This window comes from Rhinoraja longicauda, chromosome 25, assembly GCF_053455715.1.
Source record: "Rhinoraja longicauda isolate Sanriku21f chromosome 25, sRhiLon1.1, whole genome shotgun sequence".
NCBI classification, from domain to species: domain Eukaryota; kingdom Metazoa; phylum Chordata; class Chondrichthyes; order Rajiformes; family Arhynchobatidae; genus Rhinoraja; species Rhinoraja longicauda.
The window spans coordinates 27,407,982-27,428,719 of record NC_135977.1 but is presented as its reverse complement, the minus strand read 5'-3'; the positions used below and the strand labels follow the sequence as shown (position 1 = coordinate 27,428,719).

Here is a 20,738-nt window from a genome sequence, read left to right as displayed (position 1 = left end):
TGTAGTATAAATGATGTTTGATTAGAACTTAAATCATTTAGGCTGAGGGAAGATAGGCCTTTTGTCAGCATTGGACCTTGGGTCACTTGTAAACCGACTGGGCTAGAACGTATTAGCCTTGCACGTGGTCCTGGGGGTGAAAGGGCATGCAGACTGATTAGTTTGCCCTTCTCCACTTAGTTTTTCATAACCTTCCGAGTACTAAAGCATCATTTCTGTACGAAAAACCACTTCACATGTAAAGAGACCATTTACTCTTGGTAATATAGGTACTGTTAACAATTGGAAATTTGGAATATTGAATTGCTTAATGCAGTATTGTTTGGGATGGTTTCATGATGTAAAAGCTATTCTACATTAAATATTTCTGTGCAGCAATACAAAATGTTCTTAAATAGTTAAGAACGTGGACAGCATTCTCCATAACAAAAATAAATAAATTATATTGTGCATGCAACATTTCTGTCATTCTAATTTAAACTTTATAGCCGTTGAATGTCATTTAAGTTCCACTTTGTCGCACACAAAGAACAACTATTCTTCATTTTACTTGAAAGAAAATACTGGCAGCATCTCCAATTTGCAATTAATGTAGTTGCAGTTTATTTTCTATGTTCCTTCAGGCTGCTGGAAATTGCATGTTTTTTTTATTTGGTGGAGGCAGTAGTGTAGAGTGTGCAGTGCTTGCCTGAAGGGCCGTGTCATTTGCAGTGTTTCAAGTAATGAATCCTGGATCTGGGCTCTCTTAGACAAATGACCTGTGGCCTAGTGGCCGTTTGTGGACCCAAATGATTTTGTCAGCTGTCACTTTGTAGCCAGAAAAATGTCAAAGCCTGTGGACAAGTGCTGTATGAAGGAATTTCCACCTGCCATTAAATATTCTGCCCTAAATAAGCCTGTGTTATCTAATAAACAATGCAATCATAAATTACAGAATTCTTCTATGATTTAACTCCTTTGCAATAATATTTTATACACCTTTTAAAGACACAACATTATACCGTCACGAGCGATTCCTGTTTATTAAGCAGAGTGAGAATTAAGGACTTATAGAAGATTGCATTTTATTTAACTGGATTTGATCTTCTAAACCAGAAAGTTTTACTTTATTTTTCTTCTATTAATCTATATTCTTTCTGTTATTTTTTCACTATTTTCAGTGTTTTGTTTCTTGTTTTTTTAATAGTTTAGCTTATAATTGCCTTCATTTTCTCATTCTTTCCACTCCCTGTTTTGGCATTTTAACAAAGTTACATTAAATTCCTGCTATATGTATTTTTTTTACCCATTTAGCATACAAAATTAAATCTGCATGGGTTTCACGAACCCACTGCTATTGTTTTAGAAAGGAAGTATGGAAAGGAGATAGAAGACCACATGTGTCTGTCTGTGAGCATATCAAGGACTTAAACATTGAAAAATTGTTTCTAATTGCATTAAACTATTCTTGTAAAGATTTCAGAAACTTTTCTTCAATTAGGTAATCAATGCTGCACACACTGATTTTATTCAGGGAAAACAAATCTTTGATTAATAATGATCAGATTTGTCCTGTAGCAGTGCCATAGGCACCTGATTGATGAATCTATAGAAGCAACGTGGGCATTTTTTGTAAAGAAAAGCCTACAAAATATTTTAAATTGGTAAGTGATAAAAAAAATGTAAAGGTTGTAGCCTTTCAAAAAAATGGTATATTGAAGCAAATCAAGGCTTTAAACCATCATAGTCTCTTCATTTGTTCAAATTACAGTATGGTATTTTGTAAATCACATAATCGCACATCACCAAGTGAATCATTAATCATAGAGCTTGCTTATAGTATGCTAATAGTTAAAATCACGGCCTTTTCCAATGGTCATTTCATCCAAGCACCGGAGACGGTGTGCAGAGCTGCACATTTTATTCTCGTTCTGCTTACAAATTCAAGGGATGAAATTCTTTCTTTTATATTGTCTGGATGTCTTTGGGCCAGAGCAGTTATAATGACAACACAGAGACAGCTAAAAGCTCTGTCTTAATTAAAATTTCAGGCATGAGGGTCACACAGGATGGTTGGTTTGAGATAAAAGAACACATCCCCTTTTTCTAACGAGGGGTTATCTTCTGTGTCTTGGATTCTTGAAGAGTGAAGGGAACCTCATCCTACCTATGGATATTCTGTACCTTCTGTTGAGAATATTTGGTGCCATCAGGGTGCAATAATGGCATGCAAAGCAAAATACTTTTTCATTCTCAGACTTGGTATCTGTTACCTTACTGGGCATAAAAGCAAAGTTTGTTTAAATTTTACTGCACTACCTACAATTACTGACAGTTCAACAACATCTCAGCAAAACCTCCCACCATGCTGCTTTGAGACGGAGCTAAATTACCTGATAGTCATTCCAGCTCTTGCCTTCAGCTTGTGAAAGTGAGGATGTATGAGGTGATAGGAAAAGTAGACATGTTTCGAGTCATACAGAAAACAGGCCCATCGATCCAACTTGCCCACTCTGACCAATATGTCCAAATACACTAGACCAACCTGCCTGCATTTGGCCCACATCACTCTAAACCTATCCTATCCAAGTATCTGTCTAAATGTTTCTTAAACGTTGCTATAGTGCCTGCCTCAACTGCCTCCTCTGGCAACTCATTTATGGTGATCTATTTTTCTTTGGAGCCATATTCAAAATAGTTTGTTGATGGCATAAGTGGATGGGATGTAATATGACAGTGGTGGTTCTTTGAAGAGTAATTCATCCACTGCTGAGCTCGTAAGGTTCAAACTCATTAGTTAAGGGAACCTGATTTACTCTTAATTAGTGAAAAACAAATCAATTTTTTTCAGTTTTCCTGTACCTTCCAATTTTTTACAATCTCCTGCTAAAAACAGTGATTCATTGTTACTTGAGTGACAGTAATCCATTGAAATCTCGCTCAAAAAAAATCATATCTCTGTTTAGCCTCTAATGCACAGAGTAATGCCAGCCTTTATACCAGGGAGAACAAAAAAGTAAGTGCTGAAGGAACGCAGCAGCCTCTCTGGGGAGGAATGATTAGTTAACATTTTGGGTCTAGACCCTTCTTCAGTCTGATGGCGTATGGGCAGGGGTGGGGGGAAGGAGAAAGTTAGAAAAGGGAGGTGGGGGTGGGCTAAAGCCAGGCAAGTGATACGAGAAGAGGATTATAATGCAACGACGGAGGAATATATGGGTAGAAGGGGCAGGGGGGAGGGAGTTGAAAGAGGTGGGATAAAAAGGAAATGTATGAACTAGGAGAAGGAGGACAGAGGGTGGAAAATGAATGTAAACGAGGAAAAAGAAAGGAGCAGTGACTGGGAGATGGTGGGAAAAATGTGGGTGTTCCGTGGATGGGGAGGGCAGGAGTGGGGGGGGTATATCGATCCAACTTGCCCACGAGACCATATGCATGCTCACCCATATCACTGGTAGAAAGGACACATATCACTGGTAGAAAGGACACACACAAGAAAGTGGATTGTGGGATCTTGAGCAAAACCCAAAGTGGTGGAGGAACTCAGCAATTCAGGCAGCATCTGTGGTGGGAATGAACAAAAGATGTTTTGGATTGGGACCTTTTTACATGTAATTTGATGTAATAGAAAGCTGGGAGAGAGGTGGGGATGGCACAATGCCTGGAAAGTGATAGGTGGATACAGTTGAGGGACATGGGGGGGGGGGGGGTTAATTGGCTGATGTATATAAACATATTATATAAATATATATATTATGTATAAATAAATTTATTTGGTCACTACGAGAATCTTCTCCATGTCATGATTTAAATTTTAAAAATTTCATTAGCTCATTGGATTATTTTTGGCAGTTATCTAACACAACATGATGATTTAACACGGGTGAAAGGAAAGCAAAGTATCTTTAAGCTACAATTTATGGAATCCAAATTTCTTTGATTGTCTATAATTGGATAAATGGTTTCCATCATTGTCTTTGTAATGTCAATATTTAATTCTTGTGTTTCATGCAAAAAGGCCAATAATTGGAAGTCAAAGGCATAATATTTCATGTTACAAAGAGCAATGTTACAAATGTCTCTGTTGTTAGTGAGTCAACAAGCATGCCCGCGCACATGCACACGCACTCACACACACACATGCACATGTTCACACGTGCACAGAGACAAAGTGGATGGATTAGGAAATCACGTTGTTAACTCTTTCCATGATTTCATTGGCCTTTCTGTACCTGTGGTATATTGGGATGTGGTTAAACCTGGTTACTGGTAGTTAAGTTACAGCTGCCACTTTGCATCATTTTGAAGAATATCTTTTTTATTTGGTTGGAAATATTTTCAAGATAAATGTTAAGAGTGGTGATGGCCTTTCTCCTTGGCCATCCTGCAAAATTCAGTTTGTTAACAGATTGAGCTATACAGACCAGGACATTCCCACGTTGAGACTATAGCTCATGCATAACTAGCAAATCGCTGCTAGATAAAGCATGAAAACAGCCAGAGTTCCCAGTCATCAGTGCTATTCAATCTTAAGTTATCCCTCCAATGCAGCAAAATAGTGTGATCAAAACACTAGCTTTCCCCTGGTAAATAGTCACTTTGCCAAGATGCAGAGGAGCAGGTGGGGCTGGCGAAAGGGTTTGATTACAATGAACGCCTCAAAGACCAGGGGGAAACATGGTCAAAAGGTTGGAGAGATTTTTTTTCTTGTCATCAGCTGTGTAATAATGATGACTGACTGTTTAATCTGGATATTCTTAGCTGGCCATCTTCTATAACTTTTTTTTGAATATATACTGCAGTAATGTTCATGATAGTAATGTTCATGAGCTGTTACCAAGTCCCTTCAATTTATTTAAAAACCTTCAGAGATGCAAAACTCTGCTCAATGGACAGCACAAACTGCTTATGCTGCTGATGTGAGAATCAGATCAAACCATTCACGTTCACTGTGATCCATATGCATCAGATAGCAAACATTCACTTCCAGGCCACTGTTTAGTGCTGTGTGATGGGTTTGATCAGTGAGTTTAAGTCAACTGCAGTTGACAGTGATTCATGGCCAAGCAGACTACTGATTTGCTGATAGAAGCCTTCAATGTGTAAAATAATGTGCATTCACATCTGTATAAGCACTCTTTTAAGTCCTGCACGTAGTAGCAGGTTTTGGTGCATTTGAACATTAATTGGTGTATAGAAGTAATAAAATTATATTGGCATGCAAGTCTTTGTACCGTCTGCAGATGTAGTCAACTAGACTTTGCTAACGTTAGCCTATTTTACTGTGGTGCAAGGATGGGTATTGTGTCAGTGAACCATCTCTGCCCTTCGGAGATAATTTCTTTCCTCCTTCCAGAATTTCAGTGGTTGAAGCTTAACCCTTCACTTTCGCTCGAGAGTGTGTGAGTGATATAAAGCTCTTGCTACACTATTTCCAACATTAAAGCAGTCCACAACACAGTTGTGTCTGACCCACCTCAGTGAGCGTTGCATCTCCCATTCTTTTACTCTCCCACCTGCGCATGCCTTAACAGGCAGTTTTGGTCTCTGAAGCTGTCTCTTTAAAGTCGGTACAGCATGGGGCCTTCCTGATGCAGTAGCAGGCCCCATCCCCAAAAATCAAAAGTAAATCACATCCTTCATTCACAGCCACCCAGAATACCAGTTCTCAAAGTTCACAAACGATTTTTAGAGTGTTGGATAAATAATCAAACATTTAAAAATCTTACGTTAAAAATATAAATAAAACAATAGAAAATACTTTAAAACTGTGACATATATTTAAAGAAAACCAATTAATTTGGAAAAATATTAACTACCTGAAACTTGCCCATCCTCCTCAGCACTGTTCCTGCCATGGAAATGAATGTAGCCACTGAGCCTGCGCCAGTTTTAACCCTGGCCCCCTTCTGCAAAATAGTTATGTGCTATGTTCTTAAAGGCATTGTCGTAGCACAGGTTTTTATCCGCAGTTCTCTTGAGACAACTGCAAATGAGCAATGGCTCCAGTAATGTACCAGAAATTACCTTTACATAATAAATCCACACACTGGAATTTGCATTAATGATCTGGAAACAGAAAGGCTCTCTTTTTCTGGCTTATTTTTCTGTTCCTGCCCATCCAAGAATGAAGAAGCTGTAATAATCATAAACTTTTGGTGTCATTGATACGTTTGGACTGTAAGTATTCTAAAAAATGCCCATATCTCAAACAGAAAAGTCAGCACATGATCCAGTTATTTTTTCATTCAGTGGTCAATTTAATTTCTCTGGAAACAGTAATTTATACAATTGGATTTTTGGAATCTTGGACCTCTCATCTGCTTTCATGTTCAATATATAAACCTTTCAACTTACAAAAATAAGTTTTCTTTAAAAGTGAAACAGTCAGTCCACAGTGATTTGTTTTTTAGTTGTGAATTTATCAATATTAAGACGACTGATAATTAATGCATTATTAATAATCTAACTGGTATGGGTGTCAGCATTGCAGTGGTTTGAAAATGTTCTCCAAGCAGTACAGAGGTTTAACTTCCAGTTAATCTTTTGGAAGCTAGGAACACCTGGCGAAACAATTCAGCCTCTCTGCTGATTTGTGCCACAAATCTGTGTTTGTGTCACAAACTGATTTGTGTTTGACTTTGCTCCACAGATTGTCAAAAAGATGGTTCAAATCTTAAGACCAACAATCAGCCCATCATTTTTGACGTTTTTGTGAAAAGAAAAGCTATTTGTTTTTATGACTAAATGTGCTGGCTCTAATTTTGGCTTGTCCTCCTTTTTTTTCTCCTTTACTATTTTGAATCCTCTCCTTGGTTTGAGAGCAGCAAGCTGCCCACTCTCACCTCTGACCAAGATTTTGACGTCACCCAGGCAGGGGCAAGCATCCAGAGCCAGTTTACCGCAAGCAAGTGTGTTGACGGGGTTGGCCGCAACATAATGGAATCCCATCTCATATTCCGCCTGAATAGCTTACAACCCAATGGTATAAACATTGAATTCGCCAATTTTAGGTAACTAATCAACAACAACCCTTTCCCCTTCTCTCATCCCCTTCCATCTATATCCTTACCTCTGACTTCTCATTTTGCACATCTTCCCTCCTTATCTCTTTATCTCACAGCTTTTTGTTTTCTTTCCATCTGGGTGTCTTTGTCCACCCACCTGTCAAACAATTCCCCCCTCTCCCTCACCTGTAACCACCTCTCATTTGCCACGCGTTGGCCCAGCCCCGCCTCTCTTCCAGCTTTCTCCCCCCCCCCCCCCCCAGTACAATCAGTCTGAAGAAGAGTCCCAACCCGAAACATCCTCTATCCAAGTTCTCCAGCAACGCTCCTGACCTGCTGAGTTACTCCAGCACTTTGTCTGTTTTTTCTGGGATCACATGAGAGTTGGGTACAGAGAGTTGGAAATGCTGAAACAAACTTTGACAGATGGCTAATCCATGCTTTGTGCCAAGTCTTGGCCTGCAGATGAAATTGTCCAAAAATTTTAAAACAATGAAAATGATTAAAACACATTACACCGCATAAAGCATAAAATTACTAAAATTAAATAAACTTTTAAAAAATCTATATTTGCAATTACTTGCCTCAGTTCTTTGCAGTCCTCCCCCTCCTTTAAGATTAATAAAGAGCAGTCCTTATCTGGATGCAACCTGCCTTTGGGTGTTAGTGCAGATTCCTCACCATTAATGTTGGGAATTCAAGAGTCGAGTGTTTAATTGTCATGTACCAACAACAGAACAATAAAATACTTACAGCAACTTAACAGGCCAAAAAATGCGATACGCACAGATTATATATAACGGGTTTTTTTAATCCAATAAAGTAATAAGCATGATAATAGTGCAAAAACCCAAGTCAGTGCAACCAAAGGAAGTCCATTGAGGTTCACAGTCGCTGCGGTCAGTACTGTAGCGTTGTCACAACCTAGGAGCTTCTAACTGGAATCTGAATGTATTCCAATTATACTTCCTCTGAAGAAACCAACTGAGGGCAACCTTGGGCCTTCCATATTCACGTGAAAAGCCAAAACATTGCTGGTACTTACATGAAGAAGTGCTGAAATTACCCAAATACGCCTGGCTCAATCTTGCATATGAGGGAGTACAAGAACTTTATGAGACCCGACGTCATAATTCAGTAATATTACTCCCCGTCCTTGCATCAGTCTGGTGATCCTGTGTTGCACCTACCTCAAGGTCAGTTTATCTTTTGTGAACCTTGTAGTTCCCTTTTTTTTATTTCACACAAAGTCATGGAGAATGTTCTGATAGAGTTTTTAAATCTGTTCTCTTATACATTTCTTTGGGATACACTTGGACCTTTTGCTATTCGTTGCCTACAAAATCATCTCGCAGCAACTCATAAAGATTTTTATTGCACTGTTTCTTCTGTATTTTCATACTCTGTAGACCATAGTTACTGAGCACATTGCTGAAATCACTGTAGGCTTCTGCAACTGATAATTTAGGTGTTACTTCATTTTGCTCTTGCACTGTGGAAAATATTGCCAAGCTGTTGTTATTATTATTACCCTCCCTATTTTGCCTTGAAAATATTAAGGTGCAAAGTCAAGGCATAAGACAATGGTAAAGATACCTTATTTTCTATTTTAAACGTGTTTTTTATAACAAGGCATCAGTCATTTTCACGTGTTGGGTAATTAATTAATGGACTTATTGAGTTCAATTTTACAACTTGCCATGGAACAAAATAACCTGTATTCAACACCTCTTGATACCAATGTGAAGAGATCCAATTTACATTAGTAAAAGCTCTTTCAATCTGGCCACCAACTCTTAGGATTTATGTGTGTCTGCATAACCGCTGTTTTATATGCAAAGCCATTTAAACCGTATTTTCATTCTTTATTTTTACTTCCAAAATGCGTGACCTTAAAATATTTTCGAAGTCAGTTCTTCTGACACTTATTTACCCATTCCCCTCCTAATCTCATAGTCTCCTATGTTTGCCCTTACACTTTGCCTAGTTTGCCATCATTAAGAGTTTTCATTATCTGTGTGTGTGTGTGTATGTGTGTGTGTATGGGGAGGGGAGGGGAGGGGAGGGGGAGGTCATGTGTGGTTATGTATGTTTTTGTGCAGACGTTTTTTTGTGCTCATGTATCCCCAATGTGTAGCAGTATTTGCCTGTATGGAAACTGTGCATCAAATATTAGTGGGAAGAAAAGATCTGATGACAGATAACTCAGTATGACATTTGTTTCTGTAATTTTCCTTGGAATCTCTATCACAAGCTGTTATTTATTCCAACTCTAAATTTAACTGGATCTTAAAGTAAGTCCCACCTCTAGATTCCTTTAAGTACTTGATTTTTGTACATGCCTGGAGTTTTGATGTTGTTTGGTTCTGACATTTAAAATAGCAATAGGAAATTCTGTTAATACACCCTAACTATAAAACCATGTTATAAGATAGGGGGATTCAGCAACAAAAATTAAGTTTATTAATAGAGTAATTCTACCATCACTGAAGGAAAAAATAAATTGCAATGTTGTGCAACTACCTTCAGCTTTGTTTAAAAATTAGAATAAAGGTGGAATTTAATGGTGCTGTTCATAGTTTTCAAATGGATTTATCTTGCTTTTGCACTGCATATTATTAATGGACTTTGAAGCACAGAAACAGTATGCCTATAAAAATCTGAAATTATAGTCAACATATTTCAGGTTGATGGTTGGTTGCCTTTACTTTTTGTCAATAAAACATAGGATGAGTTAACAATACAGAGGCAAATATATTTGCTTTCTGTCTCTCCTTCAGATTTATTAATCATTTGGTAGGCAGTGAGCGTACATACACTACAGGAATAGCTTTGGTCTCCAAAAGGCCCACTGATGTGTGTAGCGGGGAGCTGCTTTGCTGCATGGCTAGTCAGCAGAAGAACGGCGGAGACTGTTTTATTGTTTCTGGTGGAGCGTGCTAGGCTGATTGGAAAATCCAATGAATTTAAATTGCAGAGCTACTTTGTACCAGAGACAAATAAAACATATAGCTAGAAAATGCATGTTGCCAAAATATTACCTGCATGGTGTTGGGGGTGGGGAATTCTTGTGTTTACGTAAAGGCATTCATGACCTCTGAATTGCACAGAGCCGACATACAGCCTATTTCTGAAAAGTCCTGTTACAATATCGAATAGGAAGACACAGAATACCAATGATATTTCTTCCAAACAATCACATTTACCTACTTCTTTAATGCATCTTTTACGCATGCCACTTGTGTCCCACTGTTTAACAAATAATGAATAGCAATGCACAAAATAAGTTATATTCCTACAGTATTTAAAATAGAACTTCATACAAAGTTTCCTTGTGATTTTTTTTTCTCCATCTTTAATATATAATTTATTCAACTAAATGTAATACATTTAGAATATGTTGACACTATTTCCACTATTTCACCAAACATAAATTTAATCAGATACTTCCAAGATAAGCTTTATATAATAGTACCAGAATAATAATAACTGAACTTTGGGATCATACCAGAGGTTGATTCTTAAAGGTAAAGACAGTTACAAAAGTTATGCAGCTGGTTCTGTTGTCATGAAAGCATTCTAGGAAATCATAAACCGAGGCATTACAGTGAGGCCATTTGGTCCATTGAGCTTTGGTCAGCTCTTTGAGTGAACACTCCAATGATTCCCCCACTTTTCTCCCATAGTCTTGCATTTTTTCCCCTTTTTGGGAATTCAATGAAAATCTTCTTGAAAGTGATTATTGAATCTACTTTCCTGCAGTGACTTCCAGATCCTGATATCTTACTTGAAAAAAAAAATCTCCACTGCTCTGGCTCTTCTACCAATTAGCTTAAATCCACCTTCCTTTTACCAATCTTTCATCTTCGTAGGGCATGTTTTCTTTATTTGCCTGCAGATCCCTTCAAATTTTTTAACCCTTCCATCAGATGCCTTAACCTCTCTCTGCTATAAACCACTTAATTTCTGCAGCCATTCTCTGTACTATTCTGCTACCTGCATCTCCTTTCAATTCTTTGATTGCCTATGGCATATAGCATCGAACATAGAACAATACAGCAAAGGCGCAGGCCTTTTGGCCCACAGTGTCCACGCCAAACAAGATGGTCACTCCTTTATGTCTTCATTTCAATGAAATAGACTTCAGATAAATTATGTCTTTCTGTTGCTCTGTTCGTATCTTTGCTATTTTGCCATTTTGCACCTCCATGTTTTTTCTCTACCCTTCCTCAATGTATTATGGCCAAGAATATGCGGTGCACATTCTCCTCCTCTTACTTGATCCATGTCTATTATTGCACACAATCCTAATCCCATTTTGCTGCTGTGCCTGCAACCGATCAACTATATTTGGATGTTAGCTGCCACCTTCGTCTGCCACGCATCTTTCTGACCCCGGATTCTTCGAATACTATTCACTCCTTTCAATCCTTTGTGCAGCTTGTTGTCTTTTTCATGCTGCTTGTGTCCTTCCCCCGACACATTGGTTCAAGCTCTTCCTCGATCTTGCTTGTGCATATTTTTATGAATAATGCCTGATCACGGTGGCATTGTTTATGAGGAGTCAAGAATCTAATGCAGTTTCAATGTTAAATTACTATGCTAATTTGTGCATTTAAGGCATGTCCTGCAAAGCTCTTTGTCTGAAGAGGTAGCTCAAAGTTCTTCAAAAAATACTTTTTGTAGACGGTGTTGGTAGGATTCTTTATAGCTACTTAATTTCTAGAGCAAGGTAGAAATTATCTCGCAAATAACTTTAAAGCCAGATAGAAATGATCTAGCAAATAACCTCCCCCTTTTTATGCATTTTATATGTTACTTGATTATGATATGTTACCAGTTATTCAAGAGAAGCTCTCTCAACTTTACACGGTTGTTCTTGCAGAAGTTAGCAATAATTAAGAAACACAATATTAAAATATGAAAAAAATATATATATATATAATTTCCAGATTTTTGTTTAGTATACATTTTTAAGAAGGGATATTTTTTATAACTTTACACTATATGCCAAAGGAAGTGGTAGAGGTGGGTATAATTACAATATTTAAAAGACTCTTGGGCAGGTAAATGGATAGGAAAGGTTTGGAGGGATCTGGACCAGATACAGTCAAGTAGGTCTAGCTCAATTAATTAACTTGGTTAGCATGGACTAGTTGGGACGAAGGGCCTGGTTCTACACTGATTAGCTCTATGACTGAAATGTAAAAGACTGACAGTTTTGATTGTAGCTTATGTAAAGAAGCTTCAAATGGGTGAAAATAAATGCTTGTCCTTTATGAAAGTTATCCAGAAATGTAATTAGAAGTTCCAAACAAAACCAAAATGTATGTGTGGAGCAGTAATGATCTTTGAACCTGTTCTAAGCTAGAAATCCTAAATCATGCCAATCAATGTTGAACTATATTGTCACCATCAATTGTCCAAAGAAAATTTGATAATTACTCTTTCCAATTAATTACACTGGTTGTTTTATTGAAATGTAAATGAATTACCATTTTGTCTTTGTAAATGAGTAACTCAGTTTAAAACTCAGGCCTGTTCTATATGTTTTGATGTAGTAGTTCATGAAGAAAAGCTGAAAAACAAGGAATACCATATTACACAGAGTTGTTGACTTGCCATGATTAACAAAGTTTCCCCGCATTTTCACTATAAAGTTAGTCGGAATAAAAATATAGGAGCATGAATAATGGCAGAAGTAAGCCTTACAGTCCTCCAAGCTTGCTCCAATTATCAGTACTATCTTGATTTGTCCTGTATCTCACATTCACTTTCTCACTCAATCACTATGTCCCTTTATCACCTTACTGTTCAAAAATCTATCAATTCTAATATTATACTTGATAACCAAGCATCCTTGGTTCCCGAGGTGAATTCCCAACATTTATGCAAAGAAATCACTCTTCCAGTCCAAGTTGTCTTGTCCTAAGATAATGCGCTCTCATTCCGGACAGCTTCTTAGTATCTACCATGTCAATCCTGCTCAGAATCTTGTACAACTTAATTAGATTATATCTCATTCTTCCACATTCCAGTGACCACAGGTCTTGGTTACCCTACAAAGATTAACCCCCTCACCACAGCTGCACTTATTCCAAGGCCAATGTATCTTTCCTCAATATTGGCAAGACTTTCTTATTTTTGAAATCCACCCTTTTTGCAGTAAAGGTACAACTTATTATTTTCTAACCTGATTGTTTGCTGTATTTGCATGTTTATTTCTTGCTTCAAAGCCACACTTCCAGTTCTGTCTTCTCACAAACATTTACGAGGTTCTGCTTTTTGAATTTTCCTATTCAACGCACAACTTATATTTTTATCTTTTAATCAAAGTTATTTATTAAATTGGAGATAGTAGAAGGACCTTCACTGATTCATGTACATACAAATGAATGGTTATCCATTTAACCAGTTGCCTATCTTTCTTTGAGATATCTTAACAGTCCCTTTTATGCTTGTTTCCATGCTGTGCATCTCTATAACACTATTATTTTGAATTGTAAAAACCTAGATGTGACTCCAGTTCTGTGGCATTGTGGTTGAGTTTTAACTATCCACTGAAAAGGCCTCACAAATTATTCAGCCGTATTATAATTGCAGGTGGCTCAGCACAACCTTCTCAAGGGCAGTTAGGTATAAACAATAAATGTTAGCCTTTCCAATGATCCTCACATCCAAGGAACTCATTTCTCATTGGTAATATTAAATGCCTCCATCTTTTCATTGCTCCCATTCACAATTGCACTTGCTTTCACCCCCAAGGAGCCCATTGTGGCTTTTGTTTATCTTTTTACACATCTGTAGAACCTTTTATGAACAAATTTTCTTTTTTTTTGGCTACTCATAATTTTTCTTCATTTTTTTTGTTAATCACTGCTGTGACTTCTAACTTTTTCTCATTCACTTGCTTACATGCTTTATGCCATATGTTCAGTATTAAAAGGGACCTGGGTTTGATTCTGACCACGGGTGCTGTCTGTACAGAGTTTGTACGTTCTCCCCATGACCGCGTGGGTTTTCTCCGGGTGCTCTGGTTTCCACCCACATTCCAAATACATTCAGATTTGTAGGTTAATTGGTCGGTAAAGTTTGCTAAATCAGCCCGAATGTGTAGGATAGTGTCGGTATACGGGCGATCGCTGGTCGGAGCGAACCTGGTGGGCAAAATGGCCTGTTTCTGCACTGTCTCTAAAATTGAAAGTCTATAGCGTATGTTATATGCCTTTTTAATTACCACCTTAGATGACCGAAACACATAATTCTCATCGAAGTAGGGGTCTTTAAACTTTCCAGCCACCTAGTTGGTTTCAAATTAAAGGCACTAGTTTCTGACGGAACTGCTTGCCTGCTGCTTCAAAATTTATATTAAACTAGACCAAGTGGACCCGTTGGGCCTAAACCTCTCATGCATTGGTGCAGCACCTTCCCCCCCCCCCCCCCCCTTCCCTCCCCCTCCCACATTCCTCCTCCCCCTCCCTCCCTAGGAGATAGATTTAAACTTTAAAATGTGAATAACTTTAAAAATATAACACCGATTTCAATGAAACTTCTTCCATTAGCACCAAAGGGTCGACGGTGAGTACGGTGGGCCTAAAATTGTCGCGCTATCGTGTACCGTTTTGGCTGTAGTTCAGGAACAAACAAACAAACAAACGATGGTTTTAGTATATAGATTGTGATGGCCTTTCCCTTGATTTCCAATTAATTTTATCTCATTGCACAGTTTGGAAATTAGGTACTTCCCAATGGTCACAGCTTATCCTTCAAACTATTTGTGTAAATAGCTTCAAGCTATTTGTGTCAATCTGCAATAGCTTCTTCCCCCGAACCATCAGACTCTTGAATTCGCAATAATCCGTCGCCATTATTTTATGTGCGAGTCACTTTTTTTTTTTAATCGATTTTTATTATTTGGTGTTACATTGTGAGCCAGATGCAACGGAATTTTGTTCAAATATGCACTCGTCTGGTGTATAGGTTTGAATGATAATAAAGTTATATTCCTTCATTCATTCAATTAGACTTTTCCCGGCCCAAATGAACTGAAATCCATTTCATTGGAATAGCTCTCATCTCCCAGTAATGTTGCTATTGCCCGATGTGCTCTTAGGTCACATGCCATTCTATGAAACACGCATACAACTTTCTGATCCATTCTACTCAATGTTGATATACTAATTATTGAGATTGCTACCCTTGAGGTTCTGCATTTTAATTTTGACCCTAGCTTTTCATTATTTCAGAGCCACACCTCATAAATGTTTTGACCAGTCATTGATTCCCATATGAACTACAATAACTGGTTACTACCCTATCACACAAGCGTCTCGTCTGCTGCTCTTTTGGGACTAGTTTCTGCCCTCTTTTAGCTGATGTATGTATTTAATTTTAACTACATACAACTTTGCTATGCTATATTTGTGGCAAGTTGCACTTTCACGGCACCCATGGATCAGAATGCTGACTTTTCACAAGAGGTATGATAATGGCTTTTGACACATGGACACACAGCATGTCACATCTACACACAGATATGTGACTCGACTTTAGGTCTTACTGCCTATTATTAGGAATGTAAATCAGCCTTTTACTCCTGATATATTGAGTCACATTTTTATTTTTGTTAGTGGTTGTTACAAAATCATTGTGGAATATATATGAACAATTGTAACATAGTGTCAAGTGAAATTTACTGTGTTTCTATCCTGGTATTTGATTTCAAGCACTGTTCACCATTTCTCTAAAGAGGTTTTAGAACAAGAGATTTACAAATACCTGCAATTTTGTAAAACATTACAAGCTAGAATGTACGAATCATTTGCGAAATAAACGTAAAACTTTGTGGTGAAGCTTGTTGCCTGCTAAATTTTTCTAATTTCCATGCATCACCAACTTGAAAGGTTGTTGCAGTCCTGTCAGAAACCAATTTACTAGATGCAAATTTATCTCATTCTCTCTGTATCAGTGTCTTTAAAGCCCTATATAATTGGTCAATCTGAATAATGTCTATTAACAGCCTCATTCAAACTCTCTTTTCCACTCTGTTAATATTGCAGAACAAATTGAATCCTAAAAAAAAACAGATTTTCTTATTTTATTCCTTAAGGCAATAACATATTGGATTGCAGTATGCTTGCATACTGTTTAAAGGTTAAATTCTAAATCTACTACTTTCCTGTTTAAGTTGTTTTCTCACATTTATTCCTATCTGCACCTTTCACAAGTTGTATAAAGCTGTTCAAGATTGGTTTATGTGTGAGATCTTGTATGCATGGGCGTAGATAAAATAGATGAAACATTGAATACACAATGGAAAGGAATAATTTACAGAAAAATAAACTATCAAACAGTGTCAGTCCTAATAATATAAAGCACTCACAGGCACATTATAGGCCTGCCGGACAAATGGTATATCCCTGAAAAATAACCATTCAGTTATAAATCCTGTCTGTACCCAGTATATTTGTTTGTTGCAGTTCCAATTGAATTCTGCCTTTTCATTCTAAGTTTGTTTCTTTACTTAGAGATTGTATTGTTGAAAGTACGTCTTTAATAGTGTGACAGGTAAGCCCCATTACTGTCAAAAGCATGTTTGTGTACTCCACTGCCTCTTAGCTCTCTGCTCACATTGTGGTCTTGAGAAGATATCCAAGATACAGAACTGTCAAGGACAATGGCTAATAAGGAGTGGAAGAAGATGAAGCTGGCGAAAAAGTGTCTGGAGTGGCACCATGATCAGATAAATGGGGGTGGGCAGGCGGGCGGACAGGCAGATAAAAAAAATCAATTCAGTTTGCAGAAAAAACAGATGTTTCTTTAGAAAGGGTAACTTATTTATTTAAAAATGAAATGTGAAATGAAACAGAAAATAACATGGTCATGGTAAAGAGGTTGTACTGAAGTGAGAGCATTATTATGCTAAAAAGCTCTTGATAAAGTCTTGAGTTGTAAACTTGCATTATGTTATTAATAAATATATTTTTTTAAGTGAAGTAAATCTTATGTTTAAAGTTGGACTAGTGAATTGTGTATCCCCCTCTCTGTGTGTTGTCCAAGATCATATCTGCTATCAGCTGATTCAACTATTTCTCATGATATGTTGTACATCTTGTTAATCATTGTTAGTGGCAGAATGGCAATAGACTCGGCCTATTGACCATTATTAATGGATGTAGATTTATTATCAACTAACTAGTGCATCTTTTTAAAGCATTTACTTGGGTGAAGCATTTTACCTCAAGGCACTGTCATCATTGGAAAAAAATTAGAAAACTTTGAACTGTCGCAGGCTGTAATTTGCAATTGTACAATTCCGGGTGAAATGTTTAACTTTAACTCTTCCACTGTTCTGAATCGAGGTTTTGCACTGAACTGCATGCACTGGGTAATAATAAATAGTACTATTGAAAGTGCAATCTTAATTATTTGCCAACTTGGCAATATGTTTCATCTATCCAGTAGTTACATGCAGAATACATAGGCCTTTGTTGTACCAAAGGGAACCACAGACTCTCAGGACTCTGTACCTCCGGAAGCTTTATCCTTAAGCTGCATATATTGTGATTTACATTTCTCTTTCTAAAAACGTAAAAGGTTGTTGCAAAAGAATTGTGACAAACATATTTTTGATGTATTTGATTATCCACTGCACATGAGGCTCACCATTGAATCTAGTGGCAGACAGGTAAGATGTTGGAAAGAGACTCTGGATGCATTGCATGTCCAGTCCTCAACCTTATACGAGGAAGAGCTGACATTGGAATGATAATCTCATGGTATCACCAGCTCTGTGGGAAAAGGCAAATTATTTACTTAATTATTTTTTATTGCTTTTTTAATATGCCTTTATTTTTTTAAATGACAACTCCGTTGTAATACTTTTTTTAAAATGTCTTTCTCTATCAGACAAGCATTTAAAACATTTATGGAGGCTTTTACAGTCTTTAACTGGCCAACAAGCCAATGAGGGTTGTTCAGGGGAGCATACCTGAGACCTGCCGGCCGCTCAGAGGCTGCTCTGGCCCAGTGGATATCTGCTGGGTGCAGAAGCATGGTCACTCAATCCTCTAAAAATAGAGAAAGTAAACACAGGCAGGTACCGCAGCCAGCGGGTTCAGGCCATGGACAGCTTCCGACAATCTGATCATTCCTTTTAGTCAAATCTTGGAAGATACCAACATTCAGTATCAACATTCAATAACGTAGATTTAATGCATTTCTTTGAAGTTTTGTAGAATGATCAAGTAATTAAAGAATTAAGCAATAGTGAACTGTTATGAAAAAGTGCTCTGGTTACTCACAGTGACTGTAGCATTGGGGAACAATGAAATAATTAACTGTAATTTTCTGGCCTCTGAACTACAGTATTAAATCAGCTGCAAAAGGTACCTTCAGTTTGCAATTATGTCCTCAGGGCTGTCTGAATTAAGCCAGGCTATTAGTTTCCCTTGTAACCTTAGGGCATTATTTCAGTACACGGCTAAAATATTTACAGAAATCTGTACACCAGTTATCATCTTATAATGTATACTTTAATAAATACAACAGCAAGGCAGTAGAAAGCTAAAAAGCTCTCTACGTACATAATATATCACACTTGTAATGGTAAAAGCTGTTAAATTATTGTATTTGATCCATCTCATCAGTGTTTTTACATCTGCTGATTTATCTCTAAATTTGAAGCTGAGCAAAATTGAGATGGGGAGGCAAAGTCTGAAGAAAAATTATTTTACTATATTTAGATGCCAATTCATTTGTGGGTTAAATTGTATGTTCATAATGTCCATTAAAGAAAAGAATTAGCAACCTTAGATGTTATATCTATTTACTGATGGAACTAAATAACAGTGAAAGTCATTACAGTTATTTTTTTGTATTTTAACCTCAGTTTTATTTCCAGTTTTGTTTCTCTTTTTCAGAGGTGTCCCAAGAAACGCAAAGGACAGCGTCAACAAAGAAAAGCACCAACAAGTTCAAGTTTTTTTTTAAAACACCTTGGTCCCATCAGCAAATTGGAAGAAGTCAAATGGCCATCTTTTTTTTAAATCTGAAATGTTCTTTGGCTGTATTTTGAGAAACTCTTAACTGCAAACAGCACAGCCTGCACAAACTCTGATGGATATCAGTGAGTGTTTGCAGTCTGGTCATAAATCATAATGCATGAATGGCACACTCTACAACCTATTGAGCAACGTTTGTGAAAAGTAGCGGCAGTGTAATCGATTTTTCAACTCCCATCTCAAACACATGATGAAAAACCGTTGTGCCAACTGGTTATGTATTCATGGAATACTAAATAAACTTTATGAGGTAATTTGAAGCCTGACACATAGTGACTGGAAGATGAAAACTAATAGCAGAAGAAATCTACCATGCGCATGAATATCGTGCAGTTGTATTGATCCTGCTATTGGAGAGAGGGAATAGCACAACATCTGTACATCAGTCATAAGCCCGAGAATGTGGATAGTCAGTGGTTTATTGTTGATTTTCAAGATTAATGGCAACGAATTTCACTGAATTTCTATTTTTGTACATTTTTAAAGTATTGGCTGTGAGGGAGGGAGGGAATTATTCCTAATGAACCATTGCTATTGTTATGAGTTTGCATTTAAAGTATTGTACTATCTGATATTTTCTGAACTATTTTTTGTCTTAAAACTAAGCTCAGCTTTTCGCGAAAACTCAGTAAAAGGATGACAGTTTATATCATGTGTGCCTTGCGTTCTGAAGTGTTGTGTTGGTCACATCAAACCTTTAAATACACCAACAAGCTGAGGCTAGGTAGTTTCAAACGTGGCATCCACTGAAGAATAAAGAATTCAACACAACAATATGTTTATAATTGCAGACCCAATGCAAATCTTAAACATTTCAACTGGATTATCCCATATTCCATTGAAAGAGTATTTATTTGGCTTTTGGGCAAATCTCTTTTTTTTTAAATACTAGATTCATAGTTTGTGGTACTGCAGGCATGAAAGAGCAATTACATCAGCATTTTGCAAGCATTTACATTCATAATGGGTGCTAGGTCTGAACTGAAGGCTGAAGTACGTGTTTCGTTATTACGTTTGTGAATGTACACATCGACACTGAAACGTTGCATTCAGAGCCATTAATGTTACAGGGTTCAGCACTTTAGCCTTAAAGCTCAATTGCTGAATGCAAGCTTAAAAGTAAGTTACATAATTTACCTCTTATGTTTATTATGTAGCATTTCAAGTGTTTCATGCCACCGTTTTGATTAGATTTCTGTTGCTGCTATCCCCGCTGTCACTGGACTGCTCTACTTATGATTCTTTAATCTCACCTTGGATCATTTTTATTATTATTTGAAAAGCTCCATTGAAATAGTGCACAAAATCATTTTTATAATAAAATTCAAGGTGTGAATGTAGAACATTGAAGTTTTTAAACAACATTTAATGGGATCGCATTCACAATCATAGAATTCACAAGTACACTCTGTTTTGTTTTCATAAGATAAAACTTACACCACAGTGAAGTTAATTTAGTTTTGACACTGTTTTGACTATGTTCCTTGAGTCATTGACATTTTGATCATATTATTGCAATACTGTTTTAAGTAGCACACTTGTGTATAATTGTGCTTACAAATACATCCGCAGTAAAGGCCCAATTTCAAATTGACTCTGTGAATAGAACAGAAAGCATTTGCCCTATTAGAAATGTCATGGTAAACAGAGCTCCCTGGAAATTCTAATGCACCCTTAGAGGAGGTGGTCAAAG

General features: G+C 37.2%; 1 protein-coding gene across 2 annotated transcripts in view; it reads left to right on the top strand.

Moving 5' to 3' along the window:
- The window catches only part of rbm19 (RNA binding motif protein 19), a 217,189-nt gene extending 196,854 nt beyond the window's left edge, over nucleotides 1–20,335 (top strand). For both annotated transcript variants that reach the window (XM_078421227.1, XM_078421226.1), the window contains exon 25: nucleotides 18,905–20,335. The gene's annotated coding sequence lies outside the window, so the exon portion shown is untranslated. The remainder of the gene's footprint in view (nucleotides 1–18,904) is intronic.
- The last annotated feature ends 403 nt before the right edge of the window (nucleotides 20,336–20,738 follow it).